General features: G+C 42.5%; 2 protein-coding genes and 1 pseudogene across 2 annotated transcripts in view; all 3 read left to right on the forward strand.

Annotated features, from left to right (window-relative positions):
* The window catches only part of LOC115382176 (NACHT, LRR and PYD domains-containing protein 3-like), a 1,518,151-nt gene that overhangs the window by 289,182 nt on the left and 1,212,173 nt on the right, over window positions 1-16,796 (forward strand). The gene's annotated exons all lie outside the window — the stretch shown is intronic.
* LOC115382198 (NACHT, LRR and PYD domains-containing protein 3-like) overlaps window positions 1-16,796 on the forward strand; it is a gene marked incomplete at its 3' end in the record, with an annotated part of 406,576 nt that overhangs the window by 242,113 nt on the left and 147,667 nt on the right. The window lies entirely within an intron of this gene.
* Window positions 8,037-16,796, forward strand: part of LOC115382173 (NLR family CARD domain-containing protein 3-like) — a 61,434-nt pseudogene continuing 52,674 nt past the window's right edge.

Consider the following 16,796-nt stretch of genomic DNA (forward strand, 5'->3'; position numbering starts at 1 on the left):
TAACCACATTGTGACACTCCCTGCATATTCAGGTGTTCTTGTCTCTGACCCACTTTCTTCTTTCTCACACACACAGGAGGAAGAGGAGGAGGGAGGAGGGAGGATGAAGAGGAGGCGTGGGAACAGGAATTCCATTCAGCAATTCAACACACTCATTTCTTTTACAGAGAAAAACGCAACAGTTTTTCACGAACAAGTATTAGTGACTCTGGAAAGGAAAAACTCCCTTTAAAGGAAGAATCCGTCAGAGCCAGGCTCAGAGGAGGAGACTTCCTGATGTTCTGGTTGGTTGGAGGATTTATCCTGGGGGCTGAAGGAGGCACAGCGAATGGTGGGAGCTGAGCTCCTGGAGCTGGACTCTGTGCGGACTCTGTCTGGGAGGAAGTTCCATCAAAACATTGACAAACAGGGTGAGGGAGGAGCTTTTTCCGCAGAGCTGGAGCCTTCATAGCACCACCTCCCTCCCTCCACCCCGCCCACAAACACATCCAGAGCTGGAACTCTGACTCCACCCTTCACCCCCCTGGTCTCACTGAGATGATTTTAAAAATCAAGATTTAACTGATTTAACTAAGAGGTGTTTCATGAGAGGTGGTCTCTGACCCCCTGACAGTCCAACCTGAACGGCCTCCTGTCCCACTGTCCAGACTCTGTCCCTCTAAACACAGCTGGTGCGAGGTCACATCCTGATTTTATTCTTTATTTTGACCCCATCATTGAAGAGTTACTGTATTGATTTAACATCAGTGATTTACTGACTGACAGGTTTTACTTTGAAAACAAAATGTGTTTAAGATTCATAAAAGTGATTAATAATAAATGTCTTGCAGCCATGAAATGCAGCAGAAAGTGTGAAACGATTCAGAATTTTGATATTATAAGAATAATGCTCTGTGCAGGACCCACAGCGGAAGAACTGGATTAAATTAAGTTTGAACATGTTTGGCTTCAAGTAGGTTGTAGAGTCATTTTAGAACGTTCATTGTGTGGATTTTGAACTTCTCTTCCTTGTTTCAATGCCGTTAACGGCCGGGCTCCCTCCTCCCTGTCTGAGATGTGAAATGTGTGTGAGCATGGCAGGACCCTGGTTCTTCTGGTCAGCTTCTGTTGGAAGTTCCAGGGTCCAGATACAATCAGTGGGGTGACTGTTCCTTTGTTCTTTTGCTGCTGCTACTCCCAGATGGTGGAACAAATCCCCCCCCCCCCCCCCCCAACATGTTGCAGTTCTTTTTCTGGAAGGCTTCGATAACTTGCAGCTCAACGGTACTTTCTTCAGCATGGTGGCAGCTTCCACAGCCACAAACCTGTGTTTTATGTTTTAGACACTTTGGATACCTTTTGGCATTTGGAAAAAGCTCTATGAATAAAATTTGATTCATTGATTGATTAATTTAAAGTTGTTTTATGGGATGTCGTGAGTGGAACCGCTACCCTAGAAAATCTCCCTCTTTTTCTGACCTCAGTGTCAGGATGGGAGTGGATGTTACTGAGCCGTGCCTTCTTCATGTCTCCACGTGTGTGTGTGCTGCTGTGTGGCTGGTTGGACTGGTTCCTGACGTCACTCTGAAGGTGGATTCAAACGGCGTCCTCACATCAGACACAGACAGACAGACAGCAGGACTGAGCGGAGACCAGCGGCAACATTTTCTCCTTACATGAACCTGATCAGAGGTGAGGAACATGGAGATCTGTCTGACTGACTCTTCGCCTTTGTTTCAAAGCTTTTCGAATGTTAGGATGTTGATTTAAAGACTGACAAAATACAGAAAAGAGATTTTTGATTGAATTTTGATTCCGAGTGCATTTGTCTGAGAGGTGAAGTGTGATTTCACAGAATCAGTGAATGTATGTGTGTTTTTGTGTCTGAACTGTAGGAACAGATGTGTGTTTGTGGACATTGTTCAGTGAGGCTGCGTCACTCCTGGTGGTTTTGCTGTCAGGTTACATTCCAGAAACGACGTCAATCAGGCCTCTTCCAATATTTCATTAGGGAAATACTTGGTTTGTGGTGAGGAAAACGGGAAGTGGTTCAGTTTCAAGAAATCCTTCAACTTGTCATTTACTTTCACACTCTCTTGATCTTGATTTTCAGTCTGAATACAGACGGTTAAAGTGAGGCCTCACCATCCTCCTGACTCTCTGGGTTTTATGCAGGAGGTGTCAGAAAGGTTCCCTTAGGGAGGACTGGCTTGTGGCGGCCCAGCCTTCATAGTGACGTTGTTGATCAATCTTTGAATGTCAGCTCTTCCTATCATTGTGAAGCAGAATTCACCAAGCATTGGATTGTTCACCCACTAATAGGGAACATGAGCTGGTTTAGACAGGTTAGTTTTACCCTACTGATGATGTGATGTTGCAGTAGTTTTCTTTCAGCGAAGAATTACTATCATTTCTGTTACCTGCCTGCTGCCTGCCTTTCACCAACACAGAGAGACTGTTTCTCACTTTTTAGCAAGAGAGTGTCAGGTCCCTGTGTGTCCCACCCTCTGCATGCCAGAGTCTCAATTTTTTTCCCCAGGTCATAGTTCTGTGGCTCCTAAAGGCCAATTCATACTCAACTCCAACATGAAGAAAGTTCGACTGCTCAGAGGCGTCGCCAACTTTCTTCTGCCAGAGGAGCGTAAAATGACGTAGTTTGATCACGCGGTTCCGACTGTGTGTCGGTCCTGTGTAAACTTTCTTCGGTTGTGTGGTCCACGGAATCTTCTGTGATTGGTCACACTTCCCTGGTTTACTCCGACATTCCGCCGGATAAAATATAAACAAAAATATCAAAATGGAGAGACTGTGCTTTATTAAATCAGTCAATCAATCAAACTTTATTTGTAGAGCACTTTTCATATTCATAAAAACAACACAAAGTAACTGTCCATGTATTTAAAGCTGGGGTTGGCGATTTGAATGAGATACATTTTTTTAAATACTGATTAAAATGATCTTTATGACCCGATAGGAAGCAATTCATAGCGTGTTTTTAAAGTAGAGCGGAAAATATCCGCTATCTACAGCAGGAGTAAAACAGGACAAACAGCAACCAATCGTCTTGACGGGACACCTTTTTTTAAACCAATCAAATCCCTTCGCCGTTCGACCTGCCCCCTGCGCGTACATGTACGCGTGCACTGACCCTGGTTCAGTGCGCGCGTAGAAGGACGGAGCGTCGTTGCAGAATGGCGGAGAAGAATGTTTGGGACGTCCGCGCAGCAGCCAGATTTTGAGACCGCGTTGCGCGCAGGTAGCGGAAGTGTACGCATGCGCCATAACGAACAAAACATGACGATAAAAGTGAAAGTAGATGGAGCGATGGCTCCACTTAAAGACACGGAAAGAGTGAAAAACTCACAGAAAGAGAGAGCAGACTGTCTGGAGGGAGGAGAAGGTCCGCAGACAGAAGTCAAAGCAACTAATCGCTCCGGCGCCGCCCCCGCGATTCAGAAACAGGAAAAAAAAGGCTAAATAAACTTTAATACTTAATGATAATGTACTGACAATGTATGTGCTTAATTTTCTCTGAATAATACGTAATGAAGGAGCAGATAAACAGTCTGTAGAGCCGGAAAAGCTTCTCGAGGCTGCGTGGATCACTGCGCCTGGACGGGACGCGCACAGCGGAGCTCAAAATGTAGCATGGGACAAATCGAGTCCGCATCGGTAGTGCGCGGACCTTCCAAAGCGGACGCGGAAACGCGTAGATGTCAAGCATGGACGAGCCTTTATACCGTTGAGTGTGCCATAACTTGGTGTAGTGCAAATGAAGAAACGAAGCGCTGAGGACAGGTTACGCCAGGGACGCACTGGACGCGGAAGTGCTACGCGCACCGCACGCGCCGCGAACGTCTCCGCGTCTCCGCTCCCAACGGGAGCTCCTCCAATGGGGTGGGAGCTGGGCGGAGCTAGCTAGGCGGAGTCCTGGGGAGATGCTACATACTAATGCTAGCTTTCCAAAATCACCAACCCCAGCTTTAACTATCCATGTGTCTTTTTGAAAATGCTGAAAGCATCAATTCCACTTTTGAATTCACCTTTGTCATTAATATATTTGTATGAATTACTCTTAACTCTGTTTAAAAAAATGTTATTACCATATGAATAGGGCTTGCATAAGGATCGAACCCCTAAAGGGACACAGTTTTTTGTTTTTTTTCAACACAGTGAGCTTTCACAGGAGACCAGTAGGGGGAGTGCGAGAGCAAAAGTTGCATAGTTCCCCTTTAAACAAAATAATATAAAATAAAATAAAATAAAATAAAAAAGGAAGTACAAGGATCTTACAGGGATTTTATTACAGATTAAAATTAGAAAATGGAGCTCTTATTATCTGTGGTGGAATGGATAAGGAAAAATAAGTTGGTACTTAATGTATTGAAGACAAACAGTATTATATTTGGTACAACACATACTTTACAAGAGCAGCCTGAATTGAATCTTTTATAAAAAAAAAAAAAGTGCCTGTAAAACAAGTACAAGAAACAAAATTACTTGGTGTTGTGTTAGATAATGGATTATCATGGACTAAACATATTGATAAGATGGTATCCAAGATGGGAAGTGCTGTTTCTGTTGTGAAAAGGTGTGCAGCTTTCATGTCACTAAGCATAATTAAACTAGTCTTGCAATCCCTAGTATTATCATTTCTGGACTACTGTCCAGTAATTTGGTCTAGTACATCACAAGAAAATATAAAAAAGTTGCAAATTGTTCAAAATAGAGCAGTAAGAATAGCTTTGCATTGTGGTTACAGAACAAACATCATAGCTATGCACAAGTGTTTGAACTGGTTATTAGTAAAGGAAAGATTATTATATTCACTACTGGTTTTCTTTAGAAACATTTTATTTACATTTTGTTTACAAAAAAACATCAATCTTGTGTAAAAATGTATATTTTAGTTCAGCTGCATGTCTATGCAACGAGACATGCTACCAGAGGAAATTTTACATTTCCTAAATCAAAAACAAATACAGTTAAACGAATGGTTATGTATAGAGCTATGTAAGAACGGAATGAATTGCCAGAAATCATTACACAAGAAAACAGCCAAATAATTTTCAAGAAGTTAGTCAAAAAACATTTGTGTATAATAGAGACTTAAAGGTGCATTAAGGAGTTTTTCAACTTTGAAAATACTTATTTTTCACCATAAATATGTTACACATTTTTAATGACGTGTACAATGTGACCTGATTGTAAGTACCTCTAACAGCGCTAAACTGTCACTTGAAAGTTGCAGTGCTGGTCTGGCACCACAATTTTTTTTTTTAAGAGAATTTGTAATGCACGCTCCGGCTGGCCTGATTCAGTTTGGTTTCGTTTTCCATTACTCCGCCAGATGCTTAGTGAGCAACAACTGAGCAGGATCTTCCAGAAAGTCAGAACACACTGGCTTCCAGCACTGCCACAACTCCAGCACAGACTCCACCAGGTAAAAGAAACTTAAATTTTACTCGAGCACTACTAAAAGAGCGAGGAAGGAGTTCCCCTCTTCTGTGCACGCGAGCCACAGGCACAAGTTTTTCACTAAGCTGCATTACGCCCAAGGCCTGCAGGGGGCGCTGTTTTGCATAAAACGTGCAAACTCCTTAAGGCACCTTTAAATCAGTTGGATTGGATTGGTCAATTGGAATTACAAGTATTATTTAAAATGCACCTTTGCTACAGAAATGGTTCTTGATATAAACGGTAAATGAATGGGTAACTGTCAAATCTGATTTAATTTCTACTTTGTTACGTCAGGTTTTTTTTTTTTGCTTCAAGGGCGTTGGGTATAATATGAAAGGACAAAAGAGATTAGAGTTTTTTGTGTGACCAATGTGCATAATATGTGTGGATCTATGAAGATATGATATGTGAATATTGTGTATCTCTGCTGACCTGGGAGCGGTCTTGTACTGTTTGTGTGTTGTGTTATGTATTTTTTGGTGTTTTTTGTTTTGTGTTGCATTTGTGTATGGATTGTTTTTGTAGATAATGTGGCTGCATTGATACATTGTGAAGATGTTGTATGGACCCCCGGAAGAATAGCTTTGGCATGGCCATGCTAATGGGGATCCAAATAAATCAAATTAAATTATTATATATTATCTAGTTTTAGAGAATTAGAGTTTATTTTGCTCTGTTTCTAAATTACAGATTATTGGGGTGGCAGGGTTGTACCTGAGTGTTCTCCCGTGACCAGCAGCCACTGGCTCTGTTTAATGTCATCCTGTTCCTGAAGTCATCAACCAGAGCCTCACATCAGAATCAAAGGCCATGTGAAGAGGGATACAGTCAAGTCAGCCCCACGCAAACTTGCTCAGGGGCTCTCAAGGAGCCAAATTGGTCGGGGCCGACTTGACTGTAAGCCGCTTACCAACTCGGCCCAAGCCTCTTTTGTCACGCACTCACGCCACGTTCTATTTCTCACGCTTAAAAAAAAAAATATCGGTGAATAACTGGGAGCGAGCAAACATGTCTGCAAGTGTCTGTATCTCGGGGGCGGGGCCGAGTTGGTCAATGCCAACTTGGATTTGGGCCGACTTGACTGTAATCCATGTGAAAAAATGCTCTGGCTGCTTAATTCATTCAGTTGTGAAGTGTCTCTGAAAATTAGATTTTTGAACAATTCAGTTAAATTCAGCTTTATTGAAAAAATACCAATTACAGCATAGTCATTTCGAGACACAGTTACAGAGCAAACCCAACACATCCACATGAGCAAGCATAAGTGACTGTGGAAAGGAAAAAAAACCTCCCTTGTAAAAGGAAGAAACCTGCAGAACCAGGCTCAGAGGGGACGGCTTTCTGCTATCCCGGTAGGGTTGAGGGGACAGAAAGAGAAATAAATAGGACAGGACTCTATCACGGCTTGAGACCATCTAAGAGACAGCCTCTTCTTCCAACTGGAACTCTGGGACTGGCTGGGGCCGCTTCCCCTGGACAGACCTCCCCGGTGCAGTTGTCCAGCCGAATCACCTGTGATATTAGCTTGTCAAGCACCTTAATATCATCTCTGTGTGCCAATTCGACCTGAAGCTCCAAACTTAGCCCGAACAAAAACGGATGAGAGATGGAACGTCCTCCAGGTTTCATTGTTGGCAGCCAGGATCATGAGACAGTGTCCTCACATCAAGCAGAGACAGACAGAAGGACTGAGGAGGGACGGAGAGCAGCTTCTTCTCTCCAAAAGAGTCTGAAGAAGATGTGAAGAGAGTTGATCAGGTGAGAATCTCTGTCAGCTACAACAAAGCTTTCACAACGCTGTGTTGGACTGGATCTGACTGTGTGGCTGCTGGCTGTGTGTCTGTGTGTCTGTCCAGCCTACATTATGGACACCTGTTGTTCTAGTGGAGACACACATCAGGAACAGCCTTCAAATGTGTGTGTTTTCTCTGTACTGTCACTGTGGAGGTCCTCATGACGGACATCAATTCATTTGGAGGAGACCACGTTTTACAGTCTTGTTCTGTTCCAGTCTGCAAGAAATTTAACGATGAAAATGTGTGTGTGTGTGTGTGTGTGTGTGTGTGTGTGTGTGTGTCTGTGTGTCTGTGTGTCTGTGTGTGCATGTGTGCATGTGTATATATAAATGTTTTTTTTTAATAGGATGAAAAAACAGAATACAGGCTACTGCCGTGAACATGGGCCTGGACCTGCTCCCATAAGACGTTACTGGGCCACAGACACACTTCTGGATTCCCGAAGATCTCCTTCCTTTGACCCTCAGTAGGTTTTGTTTCATCCATTCTGTATTTTGCGTATATATGTGTGTGTGTGTGTGTGTGTGTGTGTGTGTGTGTGTGTGTGTGTGGGGGGGGGGGGGGGGGGGGGGGGGGGGTGTGAGGCGGGAAGGGGCTTCATCAGAGGACACAGCAGAGGCTCTGCCTTCTCACATGTCATGGGGCCCTTTTCCACCAGACTAGTTTCAGTGCTAGTTAGGTGCCAGATCCAGACTGAGCACTGGATTTTGGTTTTGCCACCGCTTCAGCCCAGGCCCTGGGCCATCAAAAATGGGGTTAAACTCGCCTCACTTCTTTCCTGGGCCAGAGCAGGGCCAGAGCGAGCACCGTTATGTCACTGGCTGGGGGCCTGGTTATACAGTAACCTAAAGCCTTTGAGAATGGAGGAATCGATCAGCTGACTGGCTTCTGGCAACCGACATGGAAGCTAAATTGAAGCAGCAGTGAACTATGAGATCCAGTGCTCCCTTGCACTTTGGTCCCCACCCAAGATCCAAAATACACTCGATGGAGCTACCTGGACCCAGTCCATCTTTGAAGGCATCCAACACGAGATGACAGCCACAGGGTATGAAAGGAGCTCGGAGCAACTCCAAAACAAACTAAAGAAACTCTGATTTCTGAGACCAGAAAGAAGGACACTGAACTCAGTGGCAGCAGTCAACCCAAACAGAACCCACATTTTCAGGTTCTGAACTCAGTCCTGGTGGACAGACTAGAGAACCAGACCAATTCAGACACAGCTGTGCTGGATGACTCTCAATCACATCTCCAAGTAAGTTTTTACCGCAACAATTTTACAACACTCCATTACATGACATTATATTGCATTTCATTTTAACTTTGTCAAAAACTTGAAAAGCTTATACGATAGTCAGTTGTCAATTTCTATTTTTATTTTTAGAGTGGGACATGGTCAAGATGGCTTTCATGCCAATCATCCTGACACCACCCTGCGGGGTTCACACACTGGTTGCGTCTCAACACCAGCCTGCGGAATCTCCACACTCTTCAACCTCAGTGCATCATCCAGCCTCCCAAAAGCATCCCTCCAAATCTGCCGTATGACATCTATAAAGATGAAAATATTACCAGCAATGTATTGCATTTGTTTAAGCGTACAGCTGGTCCACATTTAAAATAGCCAGGGTAATGCTATTGCCAACACTACATCACTCATTGGTCAGGAACAAAACATCATCATTAACATGTTTTCGAAACTCGATTTGTCACTTTATGTGACAATGTTGATCGGAACGGGCAGTCATGAGGAAAAAAGGACTGTTTTTGGCACGGGATGTCAGTGCAGGCTTGCAAAACCAGGACCAATACTGCTATGCACGTGAAAAACTCCTGCATTGTTGTTGTGTGGGCTACCATTGCCATGCCAACAGCTACATAAGCAGTAATGTGGGATGTCTTACACAGACGTTATCATGTGGCTCTGGATTAGCGCCTTTCTCGATGAAAAGGGAAACTGTTCTTACGTTGGCACTGGTTTGAGAACCAGCACTAAACTAGCACTGAAAGCAGTTGTTTGAAAAGGGGTCATGGTGCATCCTGCATTGGCTTCACCTGGCTTGATGAAGCTCTGTATTCTCATTCTGGCTTGGTCTTTTGTGCAACTAATTAAGCCAGGACCCTCTTGTTCTGAATTTGATGATCCTGGAACAGTCAGTAGTCCTGGATCAATGAGTCCTATTTTGTGCAGCAGACCCCTGGTCCAGAAATGAAACAGAGACTTTGCTCCTCAAAAAGCTGAGTAAGAACCAACTGATCCTGAATTCATGCTTCCCTTCTACACACACACACACACACACACACACACACACACACACACACACACACACACACACACACAAAGACACACACACACAATTTTTTTTTTGTTCTCAATCACTCAAAGTTGAATGTTTTCTCATAGGAGGAATACATTACCTGGACCTGGACGGGGACTGGGACTTGGACTTGGACCTGGACTCAGCCTTTCCTACGTCAAGAGAGATTGGTATAGAAGCACAGTTTTGTGTTTTTTTCTTTATGTTCTCGTTTACCCTTAACCAGAATAAATCTACCTTCTTTATCTTTCATTTCTGAAATCACCCTTCCACCCCTCTCTTCTTATGTATTTTTTTTTTCTCTGAATTAAAAAAAGATGTTGTTAAAGACCTTTTTTTTTTCAAATTTCGCTGAAGTTCTGGAGTTGAAAATGCATTTCCTGCAAAAGCAACCTTTTTTTCATTTTTGTCATTGTTTTAATTCAATTTAATTCAGTTCAATTCACATCAATTCAATTCAACAACCTGGTCCTCAACACTTCCAAGATCAAGGAGGTAATCGGTGATTTCAGAGGAGCAAACCTCTCACTGAACACTGATGGAAAAGCTGTGGAAAGTTTGGAGAGTGTGAGTCTCCTTGGAGTCAGTGTTTTCAAATATCCTGGACTGTCAAGACCTCAAACCTGGTCCAGATTACCACCAGAGATTCTACTTCCTCTGAAAGCTGAGAAAGACTCGACTGACCTTAAACTGATGCTGCACTGCAACACACACACACACACACACACACACACACACACACACACACACACGGTCACACTCACTCTAAGTTGAATGTTTTCTTGTAGGAGGAATCCATTATATGGACCTGGACAAGGACCTGGACACAGCCTTCCCTACATGAAGAATGACTGGTTCAAACAAACGCATTTGGATTTCAGAAGATATCCATCCTCAGCATCTCTGTAGGTGTTCTTTCATCTGGTGTCAGTAGTCCTGGATCAATGAGTCCTACTTTTGTGCAGCAGACCCCTGGTCCAGAAATGAAACGGAGACTTTTGCTCCTCAAAAAGCTGAGAAAGAACCAACTGATCCTGAATTGATGCTTCACTTCCACATCCACACACGCACACACACACACACACACACACACACACACACACCTTCTTTTTCTTGTTCCCATTCACTCTAAGTTGAATATTTTCTTGTAGGCGAAATCCATTATATGGACCTGGACAAGGACCTGGACACAGCCTTCCCTACATGAAGAATGACTGGTTCAAGCAAACGCATTTGGATTTCAGAAGATATCCATCCTCAGCATCTCTGTAGGTGCTCTTTCATCTGGTGTTGTGTATTTTCTGTCATTCTTTACTAAGTGATTCATTGAACATGACACACATTATTGTCTCCCTCTCACTCCATTTGTCTTCATCACGATGAGCTCTACACACTAACATCACACACATCAGGACATGACAGGCGAATTGAACAGAAGGCAAACATTCAACCAGTCAGATTATTCTCTAGAGTTTACTGAGCATTTCATTCCAAAACAGTGACTGACTTTTCTGTCTGGGTCCTAAAATGCTGCTAAAGTTTCTATTAAAAATCCTCACAGCATTTTGACAAAGTTCTGACTCAGACAATCATGGAAGTCCATCTGAAAGTCCCAATTCTGCACCAAAGCAGAAAACACAGCTGATGTCTGGAAGTGTGTGTCCAGGATGGAGTCATATCGACCTCATGTTTTAATGAACTCCTTGTAATTCCCCTTGTTGGAGGATTCTCTGCTCTCATCATCTTCCCTGAGTGACAACTGCTAACGGCCCGGCAAGGAAGTCTCGTCAATCACTGACTTGTCGTTATTGTCTGACCCTACATGAGGACCCAGCAGGAGTGTCAAGCTCAGCTCCTGAAGGGCTGCAACTGGAAAAAAATGTAGCTCTAATCTAATTAGTGAGTGGGACTATATATTTTAAAATCAGATGGAATGTACCAGAATGTCCACAGACATTGCAACAGTTTTTGGCACTTGTCGGCACAACCCACGACACGACCATCAATATATAATCAGTAGACACCATAGATCTATCAAGGGTAGACACCACATCAACCGCTATCTTGGAGCAGTCGCCCGCTCCACTGTTGTATGTTTAACCGTGAATGAAACAACCCACGGTCACATAGATTTTACGTCCTGCTGCTGGAGTCATGGCTGCTTCATAACTTCTCTGTACAATGCAAATTATGCCTTCAGCTATGAAACGCTCTCAACATCCATCCATCAACAGGTATTATATACAGTGAATTTATTAGGTTGCTAATTTGTCAGTAACCTCCCTGTTGAGAAGCGCAGCCTCACCAGGCTGAACTGTGAACCATCTGATGGAGGCAATAATATCTTTGACTGAATTCATGCTGTTCAGTGACTTCAGAAGAGCAAACCCCTCCCTGAACACTGATGGAGAAGCTGAGGAAAGGGTGGAGAGTGTGAGTCTGTCCAGATGAAGCAGCACTTTGAAATGGAGAGAAGCTGTGTTTGTGATCTTTATCCTTAGTTTACACCAGTCTTGGAATTAACAAGTCTGGTTGATAACAGTTTCATACAAAATCAACATTCATGATGATAGTAATAAAGCAAACAGAACTCTGGTAGAGGAGTGATATAATTATGGCAAATATCAAAATTCAGATATCGGGGTTGGATTGGAAATGCACGCGCGCGCACACACACACACACACACACACAGCAATGTTTCTTGTTCTCATTCACTCAAAGTTGAATGTTTTAACACAGGAGGAATTCATTACCTGGAACTGGACCTGGACGAGGACCTGGACCCAGCCTTTCCTACATAAGGAGAGATTGGTACAAAAGCACACTTTTGCGCTTTTTCTTTATGTTCCAGTTTACCCTTAACCAGAATAAGTCTACCGTCTTCATCTTTTATTTCTGAAATCACCCCTCCACCCCTCTCTTCTGAAGGCCTATTCATACTCCACGAGAACAAGAACAAAGTTTGGCAGCTCAGGAGGTACGAGAACAAAATGACCTCCTCCTGGCCGAACAAAGTTCAGCTGCCAACTTTCTTCGGCTGGGTGATCGAGAAGTGTTCTGTGATTGGTCATATTTTCCTGCTTCACCTCCACACTCCCATTTAATGTCAAAAGCGGAGCCACTGAAGAGACGGCGCTTTAATAAATGGAGCAGTAAGCTGCCAGTTTCCCAACAATCGCTCATAAAGTCAACTGAATTTGTCTTTAGAATTATGTAACTGTCCAGGTGTATATTTACATATACTTGTACAGTTTTTTGTTGAACAAAATGTTACTAGTATTCAACGAAGAACTGCCTCGGTTGGTTATCATGTCTGCTCTTCATCTGCTCATGGAAGGCAAGCTTCAAGAACTATTCCTTCATCAGTTCTTCCATAAAACGCCATAGCTACATTACATTGGGGAATGTCGTGTTGCTGGAAACATCTGGAGAATGAGGAGCCTGCAGTGAGGGGGCGCAGCCTCGGAGGGGCGTGGCTTCGGAGTTCTTGCAGCGTCTGCTGGAGTATCAAATGTTGGCCTGTACACGAAATTTCTTCAGCTGTCGGATGACGTCATCCTGCCAAACTTTGTTCTTGTTCTTGTGGAGTATGAGGAGGCCTTTACGTTTTTTTGTATGAATAAAATAAGGTGTTGTTTAAGATCATTGCTTTTGATTTTGCTGATGTTCTTGAGGTGAAAAATGCATTTCCTGCAAAATACTATATCAACCTTTTTTTTTTTATCATGTCTGTTGTTATTGTAATTCTATTAATGAATTCAAAAGAAGAATCCATCCATTTTTTTTTTCATTTTTGTTATTATTTTAATTAAATTCAATCCAATTCAACAACCTGGTCCTCAACACTTCGAAGACCAAGGAGGCAATCAGTGACTTGAGAAGAGCAAACCCCTCCCTGGACACTGATGAAAAAGCTGTGGAAAGGGTGGAGCGTGTGATTCTCCTTGAAGTCAGTGTTTTCAGCCAAATATCCTGGACTTTCAAGACCTCAAACCTGGTCCAGAAATCCACCAGAGACTCTACTTCCTCTGAAAGCTGAGAAAGACCCGACTGACCTTGAACTGCTGCTGCTGCACTGCACACACACACATTCACACATTGGTTCTCAATCACTCAAAGTTGAACGTTTTCTCATAGGAGAAATACATTACCTGGAACTGGACCTGGACCTGGACGAGGACTTGGACCTGGACTCAGCCTTTCCTACGTCAAGAGAGATTGGTATAAAAGCACACTTTTGTGTTTTTTTCTTTATGTTCCAGTTCACCATTAACCACAATAAATCTACCTTCTTTATCTTTTACTTCTGAAATCACCCTCCACGTTTTGTTCTATTGTTAAAAATGGTGTTTGCTGTTAAAGACCATTGTTTTTAATTCCTCTGATGTTCCAGAGCAGGGGTTTTTAAAGTGTGGGATAGCGAGCCTCCCCAAAGAGAAATCAAAGGCGTGCCGTGGTCAGCAAATACAAATGTCAGCATGATGCATGCACAGGCTAATGTGCTCGTGCACAGGTTTTGGGCTTGTACAAATGAAGTGAAAAGGACACTATTGAAAGCATACTGTACACTGTTATATACAGCCCACCTGTGGGCTGTATATAAATAAATATATATAAACAGTATATAAACAGTCGAGCATTCGAAAGCTCAATGTGGTGTACAACGGACTGCTTGAGAATTCTGTTGAAAAAGCCTCGTTGGGACAGTGCCAGGCTCTTTTTTGTTACAGCTAGAATTCCAAAATTTCATGCGGTACTGCGTAACCTAATGCACACATTTATACTTCGGCTGACTGACCGTGAAAATTCTATCGTTTTGAGTTTGACCAGTGTTAGCATTAGTACCACACGCCATCAGTCTGAACTGTGGCGTCACTGGTACAGGTGTCTATTTTAGACCCCTTTTATGTGTGTGTCTGTTCCCAACCTGGACCTCATGTCTGTAATAAAGTGCCTGTCTGCCAACAACTCCCTTTTATTTAGAAAACATCACACACACACACACAGAGCAAGTCTTTGGTAAGTAGATAAAGAGTGATAAAGAGTGAACTTTCATCCTATACGTCAGATTCTTACAGAGGTAAAGAAGATATGGTACAGTTAAATGTTTTTCTAATCTGTGGACTTTCTTACATCATTATGACATTCTGTGCAGAGTAAGACACTTCTTCAACGGTAAGGCATATGTGATATAACAATTTTCTAACACACACACACACACACACACACACACACACACACACACACACACACACACACACAGCAATTTTTGTTGTTCTCATTCACTCAAATTTGAACGATTTTTTTTCATAGGAGGAATTCATTACCTGGAACTGGAACTGGACCTGAACGAGGGCTTGGACTTGGACCTGGACCCAGCCTTTCCTACATAAAGAGAGATTGGTACAAAAGCACACTTTTGTGTTTTTTTTTCTTCTTTATGTTCTCGTTTACCCTTAACCAGAACAAATCTACCTTCTTTATCTTTTACTTCTGAAATCACCCCTCCACCCCTCTCTTTTTACATTTTCTCTCTGAATGTTAAAAAAGTGTTGTTAAAGACCATTGTTTATAATTTTTCTGATGTTCTGGAGTTGAAAAATGCTTTTCTGGCAAAATACCATATCAATATTTTTTTTCTTTTTTCATTTTTTTAAATCATTTTATTCAATTCAACTCAACAACCTGGTCATCAACACTTCCAAGACCTGAAGCTATTAGACTGCTGAACTCGACTCATGCTCTGTAGGCTCCTACTCCACACTAGAGACACTGCAACCACTTTAACACTGGACACTTTGCACACCAGGTCATTACTGTTGTACACATATATATATTAGACCCTCCAGAAAAACGCGAGCAAAAATTCTTGATTATGCATACTTAAATCCCAGCATACTTAAATCCCAGATTATGCGAGCTAAAATGCTTGATTATGCAAGTAAATATGCGGGCTTTTTATGTCAGTTTATGCGGCAAAATTGCGGACAGTTGTGAATTATGCTAATATTTGTGAAATATGCGAAAAGATGTCAGATATGTAGGTTGTGGAAAAAAAGTTGATTCTTCTCCTACATGCTGTTACCAGACTACCACTGAATGAAAAAGAGCAATTTTAAAGATATTCTATGATAATCAGACATACTACAAGCAGGCTGCATCCCATTAAGTGCTGGCAATGTTGAAATTATTTTATTTTATCAACTTAAGCATGGCTTAAACATAAGATCACAAAAAAACATTCTTCCTGCGGAGTTATAAATTGAGAAAAACCACCTGCTACAATGTTTTCAAACTGTTTAAACTCAACTGTTGACCATAGGCTTTAAAACTCTAAAAATAGAGCTGTTAATGAACCAAACCAATAAATAAACAAATAATAGTTTAAGAGACTTATTGCACCTTTTCTGGTAAACCTGCTCAGTATTCTCTTTCAGAACCATTAGACAATACTGCATTGCTATGCGATAACTACAAAACAAAGTGCATACATTCATCAACAAAATAAAACAAAGTGCAATCTCTTTGTACATCAAGTGCATGACATATTAGGAGGCAACAATCTAGATCGATTCATTTCCTTTCCCTTCTCTCTCTCTTAAAACAATGCAGAGTTCACAGCTTATGAAAACTTAAATAACAAAAATTGAGAGAACACAAAATAAATCAGCTGTTCAGTCAAATCAGAATTATTCTTCATCATCAATCCCCTCTTCATCAGCCTCCTCAGCCTCCATGCACTCCTCCTCCTCCTCTTCCTTTTCCATCACCTCTCTCTTCTCCCTCTCAAACGCTCCACTCCAGATGTGTTGGTTGTGGCACAAGAACACCAATGCCTTCAAGTTTTGTTTGGTTGTTGACCTCCTCCTGTTGCTCAACACCAAGTTGTAGATACTGTTGCTCCTTTCAGCATCTGCTGAGTTGGCGACAGCATCTTTGTATCTGCGTGCCAAGGCAGAAAGAACAGGAAGTCTCTCCTGAAGGCCATCCCAGAACACATCCAAATCTACCACACCAGATTGTGCAGCTCTGAGTGCTGCTGGATCCAGGGTTGTAACATAACCAGTAAACTCTTCTCTTGGCACATGAGAGAAACCTGGAATGGCCTTGTAGCTTTCCACAGAGTCATCCAGGAATGCAATATTACGAGGATCAAACACCCTGACCTCCTGGAAAAATGCAATGGCTGGCTGTCCATCTGACGTACTTGTTGAGCTTTTCTTCAGTATTGACATATGCCTC

This window comes from Salarias fasciatus, chromosome 23 (genome assembly GCF_902148845.1).
Source record: "Salarias fasciatus chromosome 23, fSalaFa1.1, whole genome shotgun sequence".
Taxonomy (NCBI): domain Eukaryota; kingdom Metazoa; phylum Chordata; class Actinopteri; order Blenniiformes; family Blenniidae; genus Salarias; species Salarias fasciatus.